A 6,217-nucleotide genomic window follows, 5' to 3' on the forward strand; every position below is an offset into this window, starting at 1 on the left:
ACCGTTGATTCGTCCCGCGGAGAGGGGCGGGGCAGCGCCGCCGGCGCACTACTGGAGTGTCTCTTGCCTCCAAGGGCTGGTGCCTTTTCCCCAGTGAGACAGGGGGGATTTATGGGTCTTCCCCTCCCCGCCCACCTCGGTGGTCATGGGGCCCAAGGTCCCTCCCCCCAGCCTTTCCCAGATTACGATTGGCTGGGGGAAGACAGGGGACGTGGCCAGGGTGGGGAGGGTCACCGTGTCACTTCCTGTCCCACCCCTGGTTTATCAGGTGACGGCGGGCAGGGCAGGGGCCCAGAGACACGGTCGCTGCAGGAGGTAGGGCAGCGGTGGCTCCCCCCAGGTTAGTGCTGGGGTATGGCTGGGCACGAGCTCGGTGGAGGCGTTGAAGCCCCAGGGGTTTCTCTATCGGGATGGGGTGGGGAGTGGATGTGGGGTCAGTGGGACCAGGATCAGGTACGGGTTTGGGGGTCAGGGTTCCCGCGCTGGGGTGACGCTGGGCCGGGGCTTGTGGTGTTGACTTCGGGGGAGGGGGAGTGAGTGCGGCGGCACCACTATCAGCTGTTGGCGTAGGCTGGGCAGCCTTCTGGGTGGGGCAGTTTTTTCTAATGTGCCCCACCTCATGGCACAGGTGGCACTGCATGCTGTCCGCCATCCAGAAGGCACGGTAGGCCGCACCCTCGTGGAGGAGGGTGAAAGAGCCCTCGGTGACCTCCACCCAGGCCAGACAAATGAACACCTGGCATCGGAAGGAGTATATGTGTCAGAGGGCAGGGTCCTTAAGACTGAGCAGGAGCGGTTGGACACCCGACCGGATCTCCCCAAGGTGGTGAGGTGGGGAAGAAGGAGCTCGCTGGCAATGAAGGGCGGGACGTTGGAGATCACGACCCTCTGGGCCGTAACCTCCAGAGGGTCGACGGGCAAATGTGTCCCGCCCACAATGAGCCCCCTCTCCACGGCCAGGTGGACCGCCTGCTCGGTCTTCAGGAAAAACACGGCCTTCCCGTACATCCGGGCCGCAGCGACAATGGCCAGTGGGCCGACCACACTAGCCATGGCCTTACTGCAGGCCTCGATGGACATGTTGGGGTGGGGATAGGCCTTTAGCCCCAGGCGTTTAGTCAGGTGCCTGAAGGGGTTTGCGGTTGCAGCCGGGGTTGGGACAGCTGAGCCTAAGGCAGCGGCTACCCCGGCATAGGTGCGGCTGGGCCCCGCGACTTTCGGGCTCGCCATACTCTCCTGCTCGATGTTAGTAGGCCCCAGGCAGCAGCGGTGGAGGTGGGCCTCTGGCAGCAGCAGTTGTGGGGAGGGGCCCAAGGCGAGTCCCAGGCAGCGACGGTGGAGACCGGCCTCAGGTAACAACAGCGGTGGAGGAAGGCCTCGGGCGAGTCCCAGGTAGGCCCTCTGTCGCAGCGGTGGGGAGCAGACCTGTTGGGGAGGGTCCCCAAGGCAAGTCCCAGGCAGCCCCAAAATTGAGTCCCAGGCAGCAGTAGTGGTGGAGGTTCTGGGGAGGGACCCAAGGCGAGTCCCAGGCAGCGGTGGTGGAGGCAGGCCTCAGGCAACAGCAGCGGTGGAGGCAGGCCTCTGGCAAGTCCTAGGCAGTTCCTTGGTTGCAGCGGTGGGGAGCAGACCTGTTGGGGAGGGTCCCGAAGGCAAGTCCCAGGCAGCAGCAGTGGAGGTGGGCCTCTAATAACAGCAACAGTGGTGGAGGTCCTGGGAGGGGCCCCAAGGCAAGTCCCAGGCAGCAGCAATGAGGCAGGCCTCAAGCAGCAACAGCTGAGGCAGGTCTGGGCGGGGTCCCAGTGACCAGCAGTGGGAGTGGGCCCCAGGTCAGCAGCAATACTCCCTTGACCTGAGTGAGGCCCAGGCTGCAGCTCCAAAAGTAGGCCCCAGGCTCAAAAGCTCTCACCTCCTTCTGCTTCTGCCTCCTACCCCTCTTCTTCTTCTTCTTTCCTTCCTCTCTCTGGATGCAGGGTAGTTAGTCCAGGGACAGTCCCCTTCAAGGAGGAGAGTCCTTGCACGTGCGCACTCACACTCACACTGATCCAATTCTCAATAGGGAAAACACCTGAGTGGCCAGTTACAAGCAGTGCCCTTCACATCAAAGGGCAAACATCTTGTTTCTTTTTTTAATTTTATTAAACAAATTACAAAAACAGTTTACAACAAACAGTTACATTTACAGCTGCATACAAGGGAGAGGAGCAAAGCATCTTGTTTCTATCTGACAGATAGGGAGTAAGGATTGGTATATTAATGATGTAGGATTAAACAGTAATGAAAGCAATAAAGACCAATAATCGCCATTAATAGGCCTCTCACCAGTAACTGGAGAGAATTTCACCTTCCTGTTTTGAAGTTGCAACTTGATGGTCTCGATGTGGAGAAAGTCCTCACCCAATATCTCGTATGATTCCTCAAATATTTTACCATAGCATGTCATTCAGGACTTGGGAAAATTCTTCCCATGGTTACAGGGTCTACAGCTGTCTCCTAGTGCTGGGGGAAGCTGTAATGATTAAGTCAGATTGTAGAACTGGCTGGTGTGTTAGGGTTGAGAGTGTGTTGGTGGAAAAGCTCAGCAGGTCAAGTAGCATCCGAGGAGCAGGAAAATCGCATTTCAGGCCGGAACCCTTCATCAGGAATCAGGTGGAGTGCTTTTTTGGCTCATTAATGAGCCAGTTGCCATCCATTACCCCTGAGCTCTAGTAATCTTAGCAGTGGCTCACGGCTTAAATGAGATCTGCGTGGCCTTTCAATGTGTGAAAAAGGCCATCAGCAGAACCCTGAGTGTCGCTTGGTGGTGGGAGTATGGAAAGGGGTTTTTTTCAAGTAGTGAAGCAGTATATCGAGCAACCTAGCATGGGAATGTGGTGGATGGGCATTGAAAGCTTCCCTCTACCTCTGCTTATCATCACAGAATCATTGAATCCTTACTGTACAGGTAGAGGCCATTTGGCCCATCGAGTCTGCTCTGACTCCCAACCAGACACCTCTCCCAAGAACAGTATCCCCGTAACCCTGCATTTCCCATGGCTAATCCACCTAGCCTGCACATCTTTGACTGTGGGAGTAAATCCAAGTTACTTGGTGGAAACACATGTAGACACAGGGAGAATGTGCAGGCACCCAAGGTTGGAATCGAACTTGGTCCCTGGTGCTGACAGCCGCCATGCTGCCCTTGTCCCACCCTCTGACATATTCTCTCCGCCATCCCCTCTATGACATGCCCCCAACCCCACTCCACCTTTGATCCAGGTGCCATAACAATCCTTGCTGAAAATGTATTGCTGGAAAAGCACAGCAGGTCAGGCAGCATCCAGCGGTGCTGAGTTCGAGGGATTTGACTGAGACGAGGTGGGGGGAGGGAAAATGAGGAAACTGGAGAAATCTAACAATCCTTGCCTCAGGTGGGTACATGATTGCTCCCTGCTACCATTTGCATTGACAGCTCCTGCTGGAGAGAGCTTCCATTACTGGGGTTCTCAAATATGGTGGAAGGTCCAGATGGTGACCACATAAATGGGCATTTCTTTCCATGTGGTCCCAGCTGAAGAACATACGGGGCTGTATACTGCTTCTCCCATCAGTAGGCGAGACCCACCCCATCAGCCCAACAGAATCTTGGCCAATATTTCAGCTCTCAGATCTTCCATCTGAACATAACGCCAAAACTTGACTCCTGCTTGAAGAGGTCTGTCCAGCAGAATGGTTTATAAAGAGAGAGGCTCAGCCAAAGTAAAATGTCAGTCACAAACAAAACAGGTAAATTATTCACTGAGCAGAATTTTACTAGCTTTTTTTGTGACTTGGGTGGATGTCAGGAAGCTTGACAAAATGGTTTTGTCACTGCCCACTTCATGGAAAAGGTGATAGATAGCCTGCTCCTGTTTGGAGCTTAACTGAGTCACACAAGTGACTAGTTAGGGACTACCTGATACCCCACCCCCGTCCCCCTCAGTGGCTGAGACTCTCTGCTCCAGCAGTAGCCACCTCCCCGATGATGTTCTACTGGCTCTAAGTGTGGTTGTGCTCTCCATTTTGGGACAGTGTTTGCCCAATGGCTCGGGCTCTCAGCTGCCTCTCTACTTCCTGCCTTCCCAGACTCAGCTTTTCCCCACCTCTGCAAGTCAGGGATATCCCAAATCCCACTTAACCGACTTTGAGGATAAATAGTGCCTCATCCTCCAGATACAATTCCATCAATGGCCACCATAAGCAGTGGCGCTGCTGAGGCTGGTGAGTGGCTGGCCTTTCAATAGCTTTTGGTTGGGTGGCATCATACTTTCTTTATTAGGGTCAACAAGCTTGGCAGCAACCTTTAAGCCCCTGGTCCTACTATCCACTGAAGCAGGACTTCTCGCTCTGGTTTTCGTAGAATCACTACAGTGCAGAAACAGGCCCTTCAGCCCAACAAGTCCACACCGACGAGTAACCCACCCAGACCCATTCCCCTACCCTACCACTCTACATTTACTCCCATCTAACGCACCTAACCTACACATCCTTGAACACACTATGGGCAATTTAGCATGGCCAATTCACCTAACCTGCACATCTTTGGATTGTGGGAGGAAACCGCAGCACTGGGGGGAAACCCACGCAGACACGGGGAGAATGTACAAACTCCACACAGACAGTTGCCTGAGGCTGAAATTGAACCCAGGTCCCTGGCGCTTTGAGGCAGCAGTGCTAACCACTGAGCCACCATGCCGCCCCACTTGCTTCTGGTATTAGGACCCATAACACCAATGTAAAATTCACGCTGTTTCTGTGTCGATTTCTGTTTGTTTGCATGAATATGATTGTTTAACAAGTTATTTGTGTTAACATCATTGGATTAATACTTTTCATTGTTGTTTTGACAGGCAAGGCAGTGTTACTCATGCTTTAAAGAGGCCAAAAAACCTCAACCGATGTCTCGTTTGAGGACCAGGTTCTGGAATGCTGCAGCATATGGCACCATGCAGTGATGGGAAACAGATCGGTGTCTGCAATTCCTTACACAGGGTGCTCCTGATTTTAATCACACCACTGTAGGAGGTTGCTAAACACACTGAGCATGGAGGCCAAGCATTGCTCTGCGAGAAGAGAGAAAACATAAATGCCTTAAACAAATAGTTCTAAGAACTGTTTCCTTTCTTTTTCAAGAACTCATCTATTTCCTGTCTGGAAACTGACATATCCCTGCCTTTGCAAGACAACTCACTTGCTTTTATTTTGGTATATGGCAAGAAAAACAGAGAATTGTACACATATCAGCATCAACATGAATAGAGTTTAAATGGAGTAGAAAATTTGCCAAGGCCTCCATTGCAAGTGCCAATGATGTAAGTGAGCATCAATACAAAACACCATTAATCCAGACGGTACATCAGCTGTGTATATGTTAATTCAGATATTTCATTTCATGGTGCTCTGTGACTGTTCCAAATGATTCCTCCATGATTTACTCACCTCTTCAATAAAAATAATATACTTTTTTATTTAAATACCAGGGAAGGAAGTTAAGAAAATAAAATTTATATTATATCCTTAATCAATTTAACTTTTCTTTTGCAGAAAGATTTCCTGATAGTAAGAATTATTTTTCAAATACAAATGTATTAATTATGTTGTTTAATTTCAAAGTGGTTTCATCTATAAATAGGACATATTAATGGCTCTGGTAGCTAACAACAATTTTAATGTCTATGTCTCTTCTGGAATTGGATGGGATACCTTTGTGCTGCCTTTGTGCAGACAGCAAAAATTGTTTTATTACACTTAATTGAAATGGATATATGTTTTTCAAACTGAGACGTGGACCACAGAAGGAATTGTGGAAAATGTCTCTGAAAGTATGGTTAACTAATGAGGGAACTAAAGGGAACTAAAAGTATTGACCACAACGTTAATGTCATAACTCAGGAACTCAGGCACCCAAAATGATAAATGACGGGCAATATCGTGGAAAAGTTCAGCTGAATGAACAAGGATGAGGGTGCAACTTTTTCTGCAAAGATCCTTACAAAAGAGGAATAACACTTCTCAGGGTGAGCTTCGCCATCAATAAAAAACTGCTCCAGCACTCAGTGATTCTTTTGTGGAACAATTCCGTACTGACCTTTAACAATCCCCAGGGCACAGTGGTTAGCACTGCTGCCTCACTGTACCAGTGACCACAGTCTTGGTGCCTTCCTGTGTGGCGTTTGCATGTTCTCCCTGTGTCTGCGTGGGC

General features: G+C 50.8%; 1 long non-coding RNA gene across 1 annotated transcript; it reads left to right on the plus strand.

Annotated features, from left to right (window-relative positions):
- The first annotated feature begins 268 nt into the window (after positions 1–268).
- Positions 269–5,489, plus strand: LOC122555348. The gene is made up of 2 exons (XR_006313237.1): positions 269–340; positions 4,866–5,489. It is a non-coding gene; the product is annotated as an uncharacterized LOC122555348 (long non-coding RNA).
- Positions 5,490–6,217: the final 728 nt, after the last annotated feature.

This window comes from Chiloscyllium plagiosum, chromosome 1 (genome assembly GCF_004010195.1).
Source record: "Chiloscyllium plagiosum isolate BGI_BamShark_2017 chromosome 1, ASM401019v2, whole genome shotgun sequence".
NCBI classification, from domain to species: Eukaryota; Metazoa; Chordata; class Chondrichthyes; order Orectolobiformes; family Hemiscylliidae; genus Chiloscyllium; species Chiloscyllium plagiosum.